Below are 20,687 nucleotides of genomic sequence, written 5' to 3'. Positions count from 1 at the left end.
GCCGCCGGTGGAATGGTCGAGAACGAGACTGGACGACGCGAGAAAGCGATGGAGGGAGAGGGAGGGAGGGAGTCAGATCTGGAGGAAGAAGGAGAGGAGGGAGAGCGAGGGTGGGAGTCGGATCTGGAAGAGGGAGGGAGGGAGTCTTTGGAGGAAGAAGGAAAGGAGGGAGAGCGAGGGAGCGAGAGTGGGAGTCGAATCTGGAAGAGGGAGGGAGGGAGTCTCTGGAGGAAGAAGGAAAGGAGGGAGAGCGAGGGAGCGAGAGTGGGAGTCGGATCTGGAAGAGGGAGGGAGGGAGTCTCTGGAGGAAGAAGGAAAGGAGGGAGAGCGAGGGAGCGAGAGTGGTTAAGATACGAGCACATATGACTCGGTTATCTGCGCGCCCGAAATGATATATGCATATAGGTCTCGGTTCTACACCTGACCGAGGCATATAGTCCTAAAAAAAAAAATATAAAATGATTATATACCTCGGTTTCCGTTTAAACCGAGGCATAAACACTATTTCGTACTGGTTCTGAACGAACCGAAGCCATAGGCTCTGCACAGGTGGGCTTTTAGGCTTCGGTCATTGTTTTAACCGAGGTAATATGACTTATATGCTTTGGTTGATTTTGAACCGAGACGTAAAGTTCGCTTAAACTACGAAAATGCCACCGCATTTTGATAGGCTTCGGTTTCACCTAAACCGGTGCCTATAACGCGAGTTTAAAAGCAGTTTTTTTACTAGTGAGGGCTTGAAAGACCCTTCTCATTTCTATTATTTATATAGATAAAAATCTGGTACAATAGATAGATGGAAGATGAAGAGATTGTCCTAGACTGCTAGGAACAATCATTATAGATAACCCAACACACAACTACCTACTTTAGGCCATGCTCTACTAATCATAGGTAGACTTAATAATTATTCTAATACTCCCCCTCAAGCTGGAGCATACAAATTATATGTACCAAGCTTAGAACAAATAAACTCAATCCGAGGTCCCCTTAACGACTTAGTCAACACATCTGCGAGTTGGTCATTTGATCCAACAAACTCAGTACATATTTCTTTTGACAATAATTTTTCCTGAACAAAATGACAATCAATTTCTATATGTTTGGTTCTCTTGTGAAACACTGGATTTGATGAAATGTGAAGAGCAGCTTGGTTATCACAAGACATCTTCATACTTTGGCTTCCTTTTTCTTCATATAACAGCCCTTGCCCGTGAGCCTTTTTCACATACCTTAGAATGCGAATGATAGCATTCCAATGGCCAACACATGGAGCTTGCATAAACTGACTAACCACTCCAACTGCGAAAGATAGATCCGGCCTTGTAATAGTGAGATAGATTAGTTTTCCAACTAGCCTCCTATATCTCTCCAGGTCGGAGAATAGTTCACCTTCTTCTGTTGTTAATTTTTGATTTGGATCCATAGGGCTATCAACCGGTCTACAATCAATCATGCCTGTTTCTTGCAAAATATCCAGAGCATACTTCCTTTGGGAGATTACAACTCCATCTTTTGACTGAGCTACTGTAATGCCTAGGAAGTATTTGAGGCTCCTAAGATCCTTGGTTTGGAAATGTCTACACAAGTACTCCTTCAATTGAGATATTCCAACAGTATCATTTCCTGTAATAACTATATCATCAACATATACTATCAAGTAAACACATTTCCCAGGAGACAAATGATAATAAAAGACTGAATGATCTGCTTCACTGCGTTTTAGTCCAAATTTTTGAACAATGGAGCTAAACTTTCCAAACCAATCACGTGGTGATTGCTTGAGCCCATATAGAGATCGGTTCAATTTACAAACCATACCAGACTCCCCCTGAGCAACAAACCCTGGAGGTTGCTCCATATAAACTTCTTCCTCAAGATCACCATGGAGAAAGGCATTTTTGATATCCAACTGATGAAGTGGCCAATGACGAATGACTACCATTGCAAAGAACAATCGAATGGTAGTCATCTTTGCCACGGGAGAAAAGGTGTCACAATAATCAAGACCATAAACCTGAGTGTACCCTTTTGCAACCAGTCGGGCTTTGAGCCTATCAATGTCACCATTAGGGCCGACTTTAATTGCATATACCCATCGACAACCAGCATCCTTTTTGCCCGGGGGAAGTGGCACAAGCTCCCAAGTATGACTGTGGTCAAGAGCCTGCATTTCTTCAATCATGGCTTGTCGCCATCCAGGATGATCAAGTGCTTCTTTCACATTTTTAGGAATAACCACAGGAGATACTGAGGATAAAAGGGAATAAAAGGAGGGCGACACTCTGTGATAACTAAGAAAATTATAAATGGGATGAGGGTTTCGAGTGGAACGAGTACCTTTTCTGAGAGCAATGGGCCAACCAGAATCATCTTCACCAGGAGGCGTGACAGGAGATGGTGACGAAGAAGAATCTGAAGGAGGAGATCCACCATTTTCTGGAAGAGGATTACTTACCGGGGTACTGTGTCGAAGGATATCAGTATGTGGAGAGGAAGGTTCGGGAGGACCTTGGGCATGACTTGGATTGACTGAGGCATTGGAGATATTAGACTCAACCACTGGAAGTGGAAGGACCTGGTGGAGGATATGAACATCTTGAACAGAGGGAGAGAAGAAAGGTGTCTGTTCAAAGAAGGTAACATTGGCAGACATGTAGTACTTTTTGGTTTCAGGAGAGTAACACCGGTATCCTTTTTGAAGCCGAGAATAGCCCAAAAAGACACATTTGATCGCACGAGCAGAGAGCTTGTCGAGCCCCGGAGACATGTCGTGAACAAAACAAACACAACCAAAGACTCGAGGAGAGATGTGAAAGAGAGGATCATTGGGAAAGAGAATGGAGAAAGGGACTTAATTATTGAGAGAGGAGGAGGGCATCCTATTAATAAGAAAACATGCAGTTAAGATGGCATCCCCCCAGTGATGAACACGAATATTAGCACCAAGCAAAAGGGTACGAGCCGTTTCAACCAAGTGTCTATTTTTTCTTTCGGCTATACTATTTTGCTGGGGTGTATGAGGACAAGTGGACTGATGCACAATACCATGAGAGCTAAGAAGTGAAGAAAAAGTTGATAAGAAATACTCTTTAGCATTATCACTTCTTAAGACTTTAATTACGTGACCAAATTGGTTCTTGATTTCATTCAAAAAAGATGTGAAAATGGGTAACAATTCAGAGCGATCTTTCATTAGATAAACCCAAGTACATCTAGAATACTCATCAATAAAAGTAACAAAATACCTAAAACCAAAAGAAGAGACGCGACTAGGTCCCCAGACATCAGAATGAATAATAGAGAAACTAGAAGTACACATTGATTGAGACCTTTTAGGAAAGACAGATCTAACATGTTTTCCTAGTTGACATGACTCACATTCTAAAGTCTGAAGACCACTAAGTTCAGGACACATCTTTTTTAACTTTGACAAGTGAGGATGGCCAAACCGATCATGTAACACTTTAGGGGGAAGAGCTGCAACACAAGATACCTGTGGACGAGATCCAAAATGGTATAAACCTCCAGCTTCATATCCTTCTCCAATCTGTCTCCCTGAGCCACGCTCCTGTATAACAAAAGATTTTGAATCGAAAGTTATTAAACAAGGTAACATTTTGGTTAACTGACTTAGGGAAATTAAATTGAATGGACAGTTAGGGACAAAAAGAACAGATTTCAGAGTTAGAGAGGGAGACAGGGAGACTTGACCGACTCCCTTTGAACAAGTTTTAAAGTCATTTGCAAGGGTAATGAAATGGGGTTTTTCTTGGAGGGAAAGGGTTGAGAACAATGAGGTATTACCAGAAATGTGATCAGAAGCACCTAAGTCAATTACCCATGAATTTAGACCTTCCATGGATTGAGAAATGCAAGATGTGGACGTACTTGGGGACTGAGATGATTGCGCTAAACTGTTAGACTTTAATCACAGATACTCTTGATACTCTTACTCAGTGAACTTGGAGTTGGAAGTGGAAGTTTCAGCCTTAGAGATATTGGCGGTTTTTGAAGGAAAGCCATGCAAGGAGTAGCAGTTTTCTTGGGTGTGACCCACCCTCTTACAGTAAGAGCACTGTGGACGTCCTCGACCTCCACGTCCTCCTCCTCTAGTGCCACGTCCTCCTCTTCCTCGCATGGCAACCATGACAGATGGTTCCATTGTTTCATGAGCTTCCTAAGATTGAGACACCGGAACACAAAGAAGACGTGTGGTCAAGGCTTCCAAGGAAGGGACCTCATGACTTGTCAGAAGTTGATCTCTAATGTGATTCAAATCTGGATGCAAAGCATGGAGGATCATCACCATATAATACTTGTCAAGCTTCTTTTTGATATCTTCCGAAGATTCCACTTCCAAGAACATTCTTAATTCTTCCACAGCTGCTTGGGCTTCAGTCATGAAGGAGACCATATCATGGTCTGTCATTTTGAGACAGGCGAGCTTGTTTGCGGTATCATAAAGACGTTGAATATCATTAGCATAAATGCTTTGAGCTTTCTTCCAAAAAGTGTGACATGTCTTGAAGGCTCTCAGAGATATCAAAAGCCGGGGTTCCACAGATTGCCACAATAGGGCACACAATTGGAAATCAGCTTGTTTCCATTGTTCAGCTTTGTCAGTAGGTACTTGGCTTTCATCCTGCTCAAGGTGGACATAATGTCCTTGACCAAGGAACCACATTTCCACAGCAGCAGACCAACATAGATAATTCTTTCCGTTTAGCTTTTCAGAAGTGATTGAGGGACTTCCAGAGAAAGAAAGAGCACTTCCAGACGCCATTCTTTGATAAAAACAGGAAAAGGAACCAGAAAAACGGTGAAGAACCAGAAAAACCGTGAAGAACCAGAAAACCCTAGAGGGTTTCTTAAGGTTTTCTTAAAGGGGAGCTTCTGGACACACCAAAGAAAGATTTTGAGGGTCAGAACGGACAGAGAAGCAGAGGGCGACAACTATGGAGGTGGCGCGGCGACTTTCCGGTGAGCAGAGGGCGGCGCGTGGAGAGCACGCGCCTATTCGCAGCGCACAAAGAGGCTGCGCGTGGCAGAGCGTGGAGGAGAATCAGGCGAATCCACCGGTGGGGTTGGCTGTCGCGTGAAGAGGCAAACCAGATTCAGTGGTCGCCGGACAGAACAGTGATGGCGGCCGGCGGCGAACGGTGGTGGACAACAGCGGACAAATGCGAGATGGTGGACAACCAAGTTGAAGAACTCCAAATTGCAATTGACAGCTGCAGATAGTGGCGAGACAGCTGCAGACAACTGCGAACGGCACCGGACAGGTGCAAACAACAGTGATAGTGCTGGTGGACAACCCAGGACAGAAACCAGAGCAGGATGAACCTGCTCTGATACCAACTTGAGATCTAAAACAGAGAAAAATAGTTCTAAAGGGCTTGAAAGACCCTTCTCAGTTCTATTATTTATATAGATAAAAATCTGATACAATAGATAGATGGAAGATGAAGCGATTGTCCTAGACTGCTAGGAACAATCATTATAGATAACCCAACACACAACTACCTACTTTAGGCCCTGCTCTACTAATCATAGGTAGACTTAATAATTATTCTAACATATATATATATATATATATAATAAAGTAGGGGTTTACGTGGTGATTTTACGTAGGAATTTAATGGGATGACATTTTGATTGACCCATAGGCTATGGGTGGTTGTACGTAGAGCGTGAGACTCGCGAGACTTAAAAGGGAAGAAAATTTTATATTAAACTGTGTGATGTATATAGGTAGACCTATCAAGTGAGCCCTTTGATAAGACTTGGCCCTAACCCACGTGGGTTGGGGCCAAAAAAGCCCACAGGTCCAAAAGAGACCCTTTATTAAAAAAGCCCACAGGGATATAAACCCCTAAAACCCTATGGGCCAGGGCCAGCCCATGGGCTTTCTTTTTTACAAAATTTACGTTACAATTTTCAAACTAATCTAATGATTTAAACATTTCAATTTCATCTCAATTCTCAAGTTTGGACCTCAAAGCAAGATAAACAGAACATAGACAAATATCAATAGACGACCATGCTGCCACTTATGGTTGAGATATGGTAATTTATCTGTAAACCTAAGGGAAATCAGAATATACTAAATTATAACCAATACTGTCAAAACAAGTACCTATCAATTGCCAAGGGAGATATTAAATTAGTATTTCTGCAACTAGCAACAAGTACTGGCCATTATCACATGGATATTTGGAACAACAGAACATAAAAGGGTGGAAGACCAAACACACTACAAGACATTACATTATACACCATCACCTCCTAATTAATTATGAAAAAATCGCCTTGATTATTGTGAAATCTCTCCGAGTTCAATCACTGTCTTCTTTGTCTGCATAAAACAGAAAACGTTAAGGACGACCGATTCACAAAAAGGCAAAATCCAAGTAACACATCACATAAAGAAGATAATTCACCACATTTTAAGATTAGAAAATTAATCTCTCGAAGCTGAACTTTGATCGCTATCTTATGCATTGAAAGACTCCGACGAGCTTGGAGTCTTATTCATATTACAACCTACAAATTTTATGTTCTAATATCAGTAACAAGATCCATAGCACTTCACACAATATTAGTATATCAAAATCACATATCACATCATAATTGTCTAAAATACAAGAAGATGCCACACCTTTTTACATGTCGGGGAGTCTCACATCCTAGCTCAACTCCTGGAATGTGACTTACAATATGTTGGACAACTTTTGCTAAATGCCAATTGGTTTAAAATGAAATCTGACATTACAAATCATATTAAAATCTAAAGGACTAGCATTATAAACAATAAATAAAAAATTTAATAATTAGAAAGTAGATTAAAGTTACATGTGATCACTTTCACTGCCCACAATGTTGAAGACTTTCAACATCTTGTAAAAGTTTAGACTCGTCAATTTCCTCATGACCAAAAATATCTTCAACAATTTCATCTATCATAAGCAATTGAAATACAATCAAACAATTAGTTTAGAATTAATAATTTAATATAAAGTAATTTTAAAAATAATAACATATACACTTACCACTAGGATTTTCAGAAAATCCATATAGCCAATTTTGAGTACAAATCAACATTTGCACATGAATGGTATTTTTAATACTCTTAAACCTTTTAAACATGGTCTTCCTTATAATTTTGTTGAATATGAAGGAATCAGAGAGTGGATAAAATACATTAATCCTAATGGTGACATGAAATGTAGGAACACTACTGTATCAGATGTGGAAAAGGAATACATTGAACAAAAGGATAAAGTTAAGCAAATCATGTCTAGGATTCCTAATAGAATTTGTTTAACCTCTGATGTTTGGACTGCAGTTACTTCTGAGGGATATATTTGCCTAACTGCGTACTTTGTTGATGAAAACTGGAAATTGACAAGTAAGATTCTTAACTTCTGTCGAATGAAACCACCACATACAGGTGTTGAACTAGAAAGTGTTGTGTTTTATTGCCTAAAGCAATGGGGTATTGATAAGAAAATTTTCTCAATTACCCTAGATAATGCTTCTGCCAATAATATTTTGCAAGACATTCTGAAAAGCCATCTTTGTGTTCATAGAAATTTATTATGTGATGGTGAGTTTTTCCATGTACGATGTTGTGCTCATACTCTGTAATGGCAGCTCGAATGATTGTCTTAATCCAAGACATGACATAGAAGCCACATTCCCATGAATCTTCCTGCTTGTTACACTAAAATGACAAAGTAAATAGTCAAGAATTTTAGATCATTCAATAACCTAGAAAATGAATTAGAACTATAAATGACTTACAACCTTTGGATACAAAACTTGAACTAGTTGACCTCGGGATTTACCCATAACTCTATTTAGATTGAAAACACAAAGTAATATTAATATAACTATATTTATCATTAAAATTTAAGGTCAACATGAAATTCAAAGTCATTTTTGGAGAAACACTTACCCTTGAAGCATGCTTCTCAAGTCATTTTTCATCCTCCTGTGCAGCGAACAAAACCATATAATTGTACATTGTTTGGGAATGATGACCATCAGCTGTCAGTCAGACCTATCATGAATAATAAATAGTTAGTAAACTACTTAAATAAACTAATTAAGTAAACTTTAATGAACTTTTACATAAAACAACACATACCCATCAATGTATGGTAGAAGGTATACGTCTCTATTTGACTCAGCCATCCATGTTTGCAAATAAGATTTTTTGCTTTCAAGTGTGTTACCAGAAGGTTGAATGGTCTGAGGTTCAACAAATCCGTACACGGAAGACCGACCTTGGTCTACAATGACTGTATCCATGTACCTAAAACAACAAAGTTAAGTTGTTAGAAACTATGAATATAAATAAAACTAATATGGAAGACAAAATTAATTATCTTACATGCACCATATTTGAAGGATGGATATATTCAACATCTTGTCTCCCCCAATGATCTCCAATGCATCATTCAATGTGATATATACTGGCACATGGGGGGGAGACCAAATACTCTAAAATCCCAGTATATTTGTAATGCTCCTTTCTGCAACCTGGGTAATCTTGTCATTAGCTTTGATAGAGGTTCATCCTCCGCTTCAGCCATGTCATCATCTTCATCTCTGACTGGCTCATGCATAGGCTGCTTTTGAGGACGTGTGAACTGAACATAACAATTTCAAAGATATTAATAAATATTTTTAAATTTAACATGTGGAGTACTAATAATAAAAATATTTTACCTATGGAGTAGCAATATGTGACATGATTAATGCTCTAGGCCAGGCTATAAATGATTCTATGGCCTCCTCCACAAACTAAATTTCTGGAGTGGGTACAAGCACCTGAGCCTGGGGATCCCGAACCTCGTCAATCGTCACACGCACGTGGTGGGGTAATGTGGGAACACCATGAATAGTCTGCCCTCCCTCAAGGACTCGTCCAATAGCCATAATGCGTGGGGGATCCCCATCAACCAACAGCTCATACTGACCACTATACCCAATAGGTTCTACAGCAGAGCATGATCCTCTAGTGCTGACACGAGGTGGTGTGGGAGCTTCAGTGGGACACCCCATGGGTTGCTGCGTCATGGAATGCAACTTCTCTTCAAGCGCTCTTTGTATTTCTTTTTGTTCTTGTAGTTGCTCCATGAATCGTTGTTCCATTGATCTCATGCTTTGGTTAAGTCTTTCCTCCCACTGAAGATCCATCTGCCTCAGTGCCTCCTGACTCTTTGATTGAGTGTTTTTTTGTGTAGGGCCAAAGTAGTCACGAAGACCAATCGCCCCAGGAACTCCACGTACACGTCCTTGGTGCTCCGACTTTCCAATGGCTGTTGTTAGAATGTCTTCCCTACCTTGGCCAACAAATGTTTCCTGAGTCTGCTGCTCAACCAACTCATCCTGCACATAAAAAAAATTTGTAACTTAAATGACATGCTATGATAAATACACAAGTGTGGTGTAACTTAAAAATTTGTAACTTAGAATTTGAACTTACAATTCTTTGTGAGATCTAGGCAGCTAAAGAAGATGTCATGTTCCCATCAGATTTAGTTCGAGCAGCCTTCCAGATTTCGTACCTAGTAGGTGCAGGTGCTAGGTCGGGGGACTCAAGCCCTAAGGACTTCGCTCGAGTCTTTTTAATCTTCTTCTCAAGTTTTGCATAACCACCTCGTGATAACAAGTCTGGTGCATCATTTAGCCTTTGCCTTTCTTAGGCGGCTAATCTTTTACCCTGTGAGACCATGTATATTCATAAGTGTAAAATCATAATAAACTCCATGAAAGAGTTTGTAGATGTTAAGAAAGATACCATCCATTCCGCAGACTCTCTAGATGCACGAAACTGCATCCACTCCTCCTCTATGAAGGTATAAAGCTGACATGGATTCTCATGTTGTTTGTCTCCAAAGACATATAGACGTGTCAGCCTTGTCTTGAAATCCCTCCATCTGATCGATACATGCGATAACACTTTCTTTCTAATTTGTCCAGTGTTTGGAATATCATAATGTTGCTGTTTAAAACAAAAAACATGTTAATGACATAATAAGATCAAAGAAATAAGTATATCAAATTTGTTTTAAGTAAACATACCTGAATATCTTGCCATAAGAGGTTCTTCTCGACCTCTGGGACGTCCTCCCAAGATGAATGAAGGATAGAAACATGACTTTTTGATAACTTACCCAGATAACTCTTAAAACCATCAATATTTGGCCCTGATGGCACACCTGATCTGGGGTCAATTTTAACATGTCTCCTCCGTCCATCAACGTGTCCTGATGTCACATCTGGCAATCGTGTAACGCCTCGACCACGTCTGGTCTGTCCTGATCCTGAGTCTGATGGTGACATACCTGAAATATATATACAAGGTTAGTACTAATTCAAATATGATGAATAAAACTAAAGTTGAAGTCATTTCAAATAAAATCACAAAACCTATTAAGATATTGTTTTCTCCCATATCCCTTCATTGTGATCACTACGAATTGCGTGGATGTCATCGACAACGTCATCAACTGAGTGTTGAATGGGTATTGATGCAACAAATGTTGTCTCAAGTACATCAAGAGAATCTTCATCATCATATCCGTGCATGTTTTTTCCTTCTAAATCCACTGACCATTTTTGATTCGCTGGATCATTTACGTAGAATAGTTGTCTTGCTTGACTAGTCATAATAAATGGTTCATCAGTGTAATTCATCTTATTTAAGTCTACCAATGTGAAACCAAAGTCATCTGTCATGACACCAGAATTTATATCAACCCATTTACACTTGAAAACTAGGACTCTAAAAGTGACATAATCAACTTCCCATATTTCTTGTATTATTCCAAAATAACTCATGGATGCTGTGATTGGATTTTTGTCTTCAGAACTAGCAAAGTGCACAGACTCAGCTTGTAGTGTAACCCCACTATTCTGAACTCTACTTTTGTCATCTTCTACCTTTGTTTGAAAAGAAATATTGTTTATATAGTACCCACCATATGTAATGACATCTGTGTTCGGCCCGCGAGATAACCTCAATAGACTTTCAGAAACATGTGGAGTCGCATAAATCTTTTTCTTAAACCATTGTAAGAAGGTTTTCACATGTTCATTTAGATGCCATTTTTCACTCATTCTTGGGTGTGAAGCCTTTATTTCATGAACGTGTTCAGAAATGTAAGGAATCACATCAACATTGTTGTTTAAGATATACAAATGAGCTTGATCAACTTCTTTTCTACTAACACTTTGAATTCGCACACCACGAACACCCTTACCTTCACATTTTCCTTCATGTCTGCTCTTGGGAAGACCCACTGGTTCACAACTGGGCATATAACTTGAACAAAATTCAATGACTTCTTCTGCAACGTATCACTCTATGATTGAAGCTTCAAGTCGATATTGATTCTTGACATATCCCTTTAAGATCTTCATGTATCTTTCAACAGGGTACATCCACCTTAAGAAAACCGACCCACATATTCGAATTTCTCTGACTAGATGAAAAATCAAATGAACCATGATATTGAAAAAAGAAGGTGGAAAATACATCTCTAATTCACATAGTAGTCTTATTCCTTCATTTTCCAATTGATCTAAACCTCGAGGGTCAACAACTTTCTTGCAAATGGCATTAAAGAACAAACTCAACCGTGTCAGAATACCCCTAACAGAAGGAGGTAATATGCCTCGAATAACAACTGGTAACAATTGTTGCATCAATACATGACAATCGTGAGACTTTAAACCAACTAACTTTAACTCTTGCATAGAAACAAGGTTACTAATATTTGAAGAATAACCTTGTGGAACCTTCACACTTCTTAAAGAGTTACAAAAACTTTGCTTTTCTTGTTTAGAAAGAGTGTGACAGGCTGGGGGCAGATAGGTGCATCTTCCTATTGTTTGTGGATGTAACTCAGATCGGATTCCCATGTCAGCCAAATCTTGTCTTGCTTTTATTTTGTCTTTGCTCTTCTCTTTCACGTTTAATAAAGTTCCGATGACACTGTCACAAACATTTTTTTCAACGTGCATCACATCAATACAATGTCTAACATCAAGTTTACACCAGTATGGAAGATTAAAAAATATTGATCGTTTCTTCCAAATGTTTTTTGGATAAGTACTTTTATGATGTTTTCCGAACACAATGTCAATGTTTTTGACTTCGTTGTACACCTCTTCACCATTCCGGGGTCTGGACACAACCTCATTCTCAGCACTTCCATTAAATGCTTTTTTCAATCTACGACAAAGGTGATTACGAGGAAGGAATTTTCGATGTCTTGTATATACTGTCTTCTGACCATGCTTCAACTGAAGGTAACTAGTGTTTTCTTCACAAATGGGACATGCAAAATGACCTTTAACACTATAACCGCTAAAGTTTCCATAGGCTGGGAAATCATTTATAGTGCAAAAAACCATTGCACGCAAACGAAAATTTTCTTCAACATCTGAAAGGAACACTTTGACCCCTTCTTCCCACAACAATTTCAAATCATCAATTAAAGGTTTCAAGTACACATCAATGTCATTTCCAAGTTGTCTAGGACCCAAAATCATCATGGACAACATCACATATTTTCTCTTCATGCACAACAAAGGAGAAAGATTGTATATCATCAACATAACTGGCCATGAACTGTGTTTGCTACTTAAGTTCCCATAAGGATTCATACCATCAGTTGCAAGTGCAAGTCTTAAGTTTCTTGGATCTGCACCAAATTCTAGAAATGTCTCATCGATCTTCTTCCATTGCGGTGAATCAGCTGGGTGTCGAAGAAGATTATCGCACTTTCTTCCGAAAACGTGCCATTTAAGGTTCTTTGCATCTTCTTTAACAGAGAACATACGGCAAATACCACATCACCTTAGCAGGTGCACCATCATTACCTTCATCACCAGTGTTTTTGTCAGATTTCTTTTTAAAACGGGATAAACCACATGTTGGACAATACGTTAGCGAAGCAAACTTCTTTATGTACAAAACACAATCATTAGGACAAGCATTTATCTTTTCATATTGTAGACCCATTGGACATAAAAACAATTTTGCTTCGTAATTACGAATAGGTAGGGTATTATTTTCTGGAAGCATCTCCTTCAACAACTCCAACAACTCTGTGAAACTTTTATTGGTCCATCCATTCCTTGCTTTTAAACTAAACAATTTCAAAGTTGCAGACAGACGTGTGAAGTTCGAGCATCCTGGGAACAGCGGTTGCTCTTAATCATTTATAAGAGAATGATACAAATTAGCTCTTCCAAAATTATCTTCCCCAACATCACGTATCAGGTCCTCTAAATGATCACTCATCCATTCTTCCACATAATTCATTCCTGGTGACATGGTACGCTGGTCCAGTACTTCTCCGTGCCAAGTCCAAATGGTATAAGTCCTCATTATACCAAACATGAATAGATGGTCACGCATATTGCCTAAGTCTTGTCGTATTTGATTAAGACAACGAACACAAGGACAAAAATATGTCACGTTGACAGACGTAGCATTCTTTTCAACATATTGCAAGAACACCGAAACACCCTTCTCATATTCTTCACTGATACGACGTTCATTCATCCAGCTTCGATCCATACTATGTTCGTAACATACTTCATCAGTTACAATTTTTTAACTCTCACAAGGTTAAGGCCCTACCCATTCAGAAAAAATATTTTTCATAAATTGCTAAGACACATGCAAAGAAGTCTACATGATAAATTTGATAAGATTTCGGCAGCATTTCGCATTGGTCTCCGAAATACACAAAATGAGAGTAGTCAAGGATGACCACAATCAAATATGCATCCGGAGAACAACACAAATACTGAACCGAAATTTTATCAATCTTATCCATAAACTCTAATGTGCATGTTATAGCAAATTATGAAAAATAATTTTTCCAAACTGTCCAATTGGACAATTCAAAATTTAATACAAACGATTAAAAAATTAATCATTTGTGTTAAATTGCAAACGGAAACTAAGTTTCACTCAATGATTTCAAACTAATTCACTAACATGCCAATTATAATAACGGAACACATGCATATTCAAAAGCCAAACACATGCATACCTAAAAGCGAAAAACATGGATACGCAAAAGCCAATAAAATACATACACAAAACCAAATAGCATGCATACAACAAAATTTTTCAACAAAGCAGCTAACCTTTTTAGCAAATTGAAAAAGCAATGGAGTCAAAAATGCCCAAAATTATACGCCGCAAAGAGTAAAAAACGCCGCCAAAGCACACGTCAGAAACTGCACAAAAAACGCAATGAAAACAAATTTTAATCGGTTCAAAAGGGAGATATTTCATGAAAGAGTAATTTAATCGGAGTAAAAGTAAATTTAAACGGTCTAAAAGAGAGAAAACTTACCCGAAAAATCGTCGCCACAGAGAACCACGCGAGGAAGACGATGAACAGCGATCGTAACTGCCCGCGGGTTCGCGTTTTCTGTATAATAGGCTATAGACGTCGGACCCCTCCATGGACCGACGTCTATAATAGTATAGACATCGGTGCACTAACTAATATGACGTCTTTACTATTTAAAATTTAATATTGGCGGGGGCTTTTAGACGTCCGTTGGGAGGGGCACCGACGTCTATACTATTATAAACGTCGGTGACCTCCCAACAGACGTCTTGAGACCCGAAAAAATGACTTTTCACCTACCCTGTTAGCACTCTAGACGTCTGTTGGGAGGGGCACCGACGTCTATAATAGTATAGACGTCGGTGCCCCTCCCAACGGACATGTAGGTGGCATAAAAAATTAACTTTTCATCTACCATGTCAGCCATATAGACGTCCGTTGGAAGGGGCACCGACGTCTATAATAGTATAGACGTCGATGCCTCTCCCAACAGACGTCTATAAACGCACTTATTTACGAAAATGCCACCGGTCAATTATTTATGTTGGTTAATTTGACGACCGACGTCTACGGGTGACGTTAAAAGCAATTTCTGCACTAGTGTGAACGCACATTAGCTTGCGTATATTTTTTATAAGTTAAATGTTTGGACAAAAATCTTAAGTATAAAATTACTAAATAAATATTACAAAGTTAGTAATGAAACAACCATATTTGATAAAAATATAACTATTATATTATAGTTCCTGTAAGCATAACTGAATATATAGAAATTATATATATACAAAACTAACCTACACCAAAGATAAAAAAATTATACATAACATAATCTCAACAATTTCTATCTAAGCTTCAACATCTTTCTTTTTCTGCACTAAACCAACTAGAACACATTTATCAGCTTACACCATTAATGTGATTATTACAAACAAAGAAAAAATAAACAAACAGACAACAAAGAAGAAATGATAAGTTAATGTACCGAAAGAGTTTTCATAACATTTATATAGGTTTTAACACACATAAACATTCATATCAATGAATCCAAACACATGCAGTGAAATATACTAAACTTGACAATCTGGATACATGTATTGATGTTAGACTATGACGAGTTTTGCACTTGTATTGGTGAAACAACTTGTCCACCTAAACTACCACACAAGCTTAGTCCGTATACCACATATGGTCAAGGAATCAAACCATAGACTAGGAACTCCAACTACTTCTCACGACATAACCCTTATTCTCTACTTAAGTTGAGATGATTATTGAAGTGTCAAGATAACCTTCAAGACTGAGTCCTTTCATCAATGCATTACACTACTGAACACCATCATAAAATCTCACCACAAGACCCATGGAATTATGTCAAACATCGTTACCATACCAACAAGAACTCATCATCACTTCCATATCATACTTGAAACAACATCATATGTACCACCATATTTATCAACCATAAACATATCCAAGTTCCACCTCGATATAATTAATCTATATAAAACATTCCAAGCCAATCAAAATTAGGAAGCATGTAAAACTTAAAGGAAAACTCAAAACAAATGCTTAAGACCAAAACTGATGCCCAACGAGCAAGCCACTCACCTAATGAATTAAGAGAAATAGAGGTCCAGACCTATAGCTGAGAAGTGGCGCTCAATGCCACTTCTTACCACAAAGCGCCTAACAAAAGGAGAGTACAATGCTTAATGACCCAAAGTGCCTTGTCAGTGCCCATAACACAAAGAACACATTGCTCAATGACCCTTAGTGCCCCCTTAGTACCTATAGCACAAAGAGATCACTATCTTCGCAACGTTCATGCCTAAATTGGTCGCTCAACGCCCTGGAGCCTAGTGGCTCTCTGTCTTTGCAATGCTCAACGCCACTCCAAGCTCCTCAATGGCACACCAGAAACCAACAACTCTGATTCTTGATTTGTGTGTACTCAAGCCTTATCCAAATAACCAAATTGGTATCTGAATACTTGTAATTGTTTGGAAAACATGTTTGAACCTTGCTTTGGATATCAATTTGCTCAAATGGTTAATGACTCAGTCCATGAGATCAACCCAACATTCACCACAACCTAATTACAAACTTAGCATACTTAAATATCATATTTCAAAAAAACAAGAAGCTAACCAAGTCTTAAAGGACACAAACTGAAATTCCTAATTAACTCCAAACTCACTCAAGAAATAAGTCCTCTAGAATTTCACCTGTTCAAACCATTAATTTTAGACTCATTTATAATCAGTTCAACAATTTAATTCTAAACCCTAGTTTAGTAGCCAAAATACCAATTCACCACACATAACTTTTATTCTGCACAGATCATCAAAACCAAATTACAAAGCAGCAAGTTATCCACAACAAATCTACCATACCAGATTACCAATTTCAACATATCACACCATACACTATCATAAAATTCAAAACAAATTTCAATAGTAAGATAATCAATTAAAACAGTAATTCCAATCAATCACAAATCATCAAACATACACACACAAATCAAATTATATAAGAATTTGAGAACAATGATATTTAGCTTTCCTTACCTTATAAATGACCAAACCACTCTAAAAGCCTAAAACAGTACCAAACGCACGTGAAGCTCTATCCGTTTGTACGAACAACATAAACACGATCAAGGTATACCATTAAAACCACTGATCAACAGAGACTCAAACTTATGATTCAAAAGACACATGCAAGTTGAGTGGAGCCCACATGCAACATATATAAGAAATGACCAAAGAAAAGGGGTTGAAACTCAACTTACTCGAATGGAGAAACTGATCGATCCAAATTAAAAAGCTCACCATAAGAATCAATTTTACGGTCTCAATTCTTCAATCTTACGGTCTCAGTTCTTCAATCAAGTTAATAAAGGACGAGAACTTCTAAAAAGAAGTTAGAAAACTCTAGAAAACTAGTTTATAAAAAAATAGTATGTTTTAAAATAATAAAACTCATTCATAACAAAATTATTTATAATAAAACATTTTAAAATTAACATAATGAGGTATCACTATTTTTAAACCACTATGACTTCTAAAATACGTTTTTAGGTTTTTACAATACATGTTAAATAATTTAAATATTTATTTTATATATGTAGAGAATTTCCATTTAGTGTAAAATTTCTTCTTTTATTACAAAATGATCTTATGAAGATGATGTGAACTCTGTTATATTTTAGATTAAACTTTAAAATATCTTAGATAGTTTACAACAATATCTATTTCTGTCTAGTTTTTTTTTTCTCTTATTTAAAATATATGTAAAGTCTATTATGTTTTAGATTAAACTTTAAAATATCTTAGATAGTTTACACATCAAATATCTATTTCTATCTAGTTTTTCTTCTCTTATTTAAAATATATGTAATTTTCCTTTAATATTCAATTGTAAAGATTTTTTTTATAATTTACTTAAATTAATATTTTTTATTATAACTTAAATAAATATATTAGGTATAAATTTTAATTAAACAAAAATAAATACATAAATGTATAGGAAATTAATAATTAGATTAAAGTTTCATTCTAAAAAAATCATAGAATTACAAAAAGGGAAACGTAAAATTGAAAAATTCTAAACACACGCCCAGTGGGACTCGAACCCACAATCGCCTGATTAGAAGTCAGGCGCCTTATCCATTAGGCCATGGGCGCTTCTCAATAATTTAGCCAGATCAATTATATATAATAATGTTTGGAGAGTTAAAATAACAAAGTGAAACGAGAGCTGGTAAAATTAGTCTAATTTGAAGGACCAATAAACTAGATTAAATTATATGAAAAAAATAACAATCAAAATAGGTCAATTTTTAACATGTTTAATATGCAATGGTTAAGTTGACAATAGACTTTATGGATCAACCACATTTTCAAAATTTAAACTAATATTATGTTATTAATATCTAAACATTGAAATTAACTTTGTTTACAAATTTTAAATTTTAAACATTTTATTTTTTAAAATTTAGAATCTATTTTTAATACTCTTAAACCTTTTAAATTCATCCAAACTAGGATAAAAATGGTAAAATTTAGAATCTATTTTTAATACTCTTATAAGGAAGACCATTTTTATTCAAAATGGGATTATTCAATGTACAATTATATGGTTTTGTTCGCTGCACAGGAGGATGAAAAATGACTTGAGAAGCATGCTTCAAGGGTAAGTGTTTCTCCAAAAATGACTTTGAATTTCATGTTGACCTTAAATTTTAATGATAAATATAGTTATATTAATATTACTTTGTGTTTTCAATCTAAATAGAGTTATGGGTAAATCCCGAGGTCAACTAGTTCAAGTTTTGTATCCAAAGGTTGTAAGTCATTTATAGTTCTAATTCATTTTCTAGGTTATTGAATGATCTAAAATTCTTGACTATTTACTTTGTCATTTTAGTGTAACAAGCAGGAAGATTCATGGGAATGTGGCTTCTATGTCATGTCTTGGATTAAGACAATCATTCGAGCTGCCATTACAGATCAATGGAATGAGGTAATGATGCTTACCTTCAATACATTACACATCAAATTCATCTTTGAACATATATGAAACCATAATTAATGAATCTTTCTTCATTTTGCAGCGCTTCAAGAGTACATCTCCTATACTAGAGGAAAAAATTAAGCAGATAAGGCAGAAGTGGACAGCTTATCTTCTGCAAAGATGGAGATAGGAACTTTTTACATTACTTAGGTTTAGTTTAAGTTTATATTTTGATAGTTTTGGTATTGAATTGTTTTTTATATTAAGTGGAACTTTCTTTAGTTCAAACGCAGATATATATATTATAGTAGACTGTTCTGGATAAATTTTCTGGTTTTCAGGTATGGTTTTATTGTAAAAATAAATCAATTTTAAAAAAAACGCCCAGTAGACGTTTGTTAAATCCATACCCGACGTCTATATACGTCTGTCAGTGCAAAAACATACGTCCATTGAGTTACAGTGGTCAAAACGTTAGGGGCCCATAGACGTCGGTCATGCGCACGTCCGATGTCTATGTAGACGTCTGTTGCTCCCATGTCCGACGTCTATGTAGACGTCTGGCATGAGAAAGACAGACGTCTATGTAGACGTCGGGTCTGATCACATCCGACGTCTAACGAGACGTCGGACCTTCCAACCCGACGTCTCATTAATGTTACCCATATAAACGTCGGCTCTAAGTCGGACATTAAAAGGCCAAAATAACCGACGTCTGTTCCCTACACTAGTGTCACTTCACTTGTTGTACAAATGGACACTCATATGTTACGATCATATAAAAACATTTTTATACTTTGATGTAAGCACTTAATCAAAACCATTTAGTATCTCTGAAATTTACTCTAAGAATGTTTACTAATAAAATTAATTTTTATTACATCATAATTTCAAAACAATACATAATAAATAATAAATTTAATTACCTTATTTTCATATAATATAAAAAGATAACATAAAATAAAAAATTATATATATATATATATATATATATATATATATATATATATATATATATATATATTCATAAAAAATTGTAAGAATAAAAAAGAATACGATATGAAAATTTTATGTTTGTCTATTTTAATATATGATTGAAGTTTTTTTATCCTAACATTTTTTGGTTGAAGACTTAGTGTTGTCCAATTTATTTTTGTTAATGGTTTTTGAGTTTTTTTTTTCCTGTTAATAAGCGTTTCTTTCTATCTTAATACAATAGAGTATTTTTAGTATATTTTGAACTCACTTTTTTGTTTTGATTTATTTTAATAGATTGAAATGTCTGCTAAAATTTTTAGATTTGCTAAAACTAAAAAAAAGTTATTTTAATTAATTAAAATTACATATTAATTGATAAAAGCAACTTAAATCTCAAATATTTTAGTTGGTTTTCTTTTAACGATTAAAACATTATATTACAATCATTTAAAGGTTAAACTTTAACATAATATGTTAGTGTAAAATCTAATCTCCGATGTTATAGTGCTTATTATAACAAAGTATAAAATATAAAGAAGTTGTGTCCAATAAACAATGTATAAAAATTGCATATTATGCCATTGCATCTTCTAATAGACGACAAAATACCAAATAATTTTTTCCACTTTGTCTGATAAGCGTTGAGAAAAGTGCAAACAAAATTTAAGCTAATGTAAACATGAAAAATATTATAGAAGCTTAATTTTGTGTTGTAGAAAATGTCTTCATGATTTGTTGTGAAGAAGATTTGTGTAAGACAATTACATTCAAAAATCTCTTCGAAAACAAGCTAAAGTTTTT

The 20,687-nt window shown here is 36.4% G+C and overlaps 1 non-coding gene across 1 annotated transcript; it reads right to left on the bottom strand.

The window, feature by feature from the left end:
* Positions 1 to 18,006: 18,006 nt before the first annotated feature.
* TRNAR-UCU (transfer RNA arginine (anticodon UCU)) lies at positions 18,007 to 18,079 on the bottom strand. The gene has a single exon. It is a non-coding gene; the product is annotated as a tRNA-Arg (tRNA).
* Between the last annotated feature and the right edge of the window lie 2,608 nt (positions 18,080 to 20,687).

The sequence above is a fragment of the Vigna angularis genome, chromosome 8 (genome assembly GCF_016808095.1).
Source record: "Vigna angularis cultivar LongXiaoDou No.4 chromosome 8, ASM1680809v1, whole genome shotgun sequence".
Lineage (NCBI taxonomy): Eukaryota > Viridiplantae > Streptophyta > Magnoliopsida > Fabales > Fabaceae > Vigna > Vigna angularis.
The sequence above is the reverse complement of the archived record's forward strand: the minus strand, read 5'-3'. Positions and strand labels throughout refer to the sequence as shown.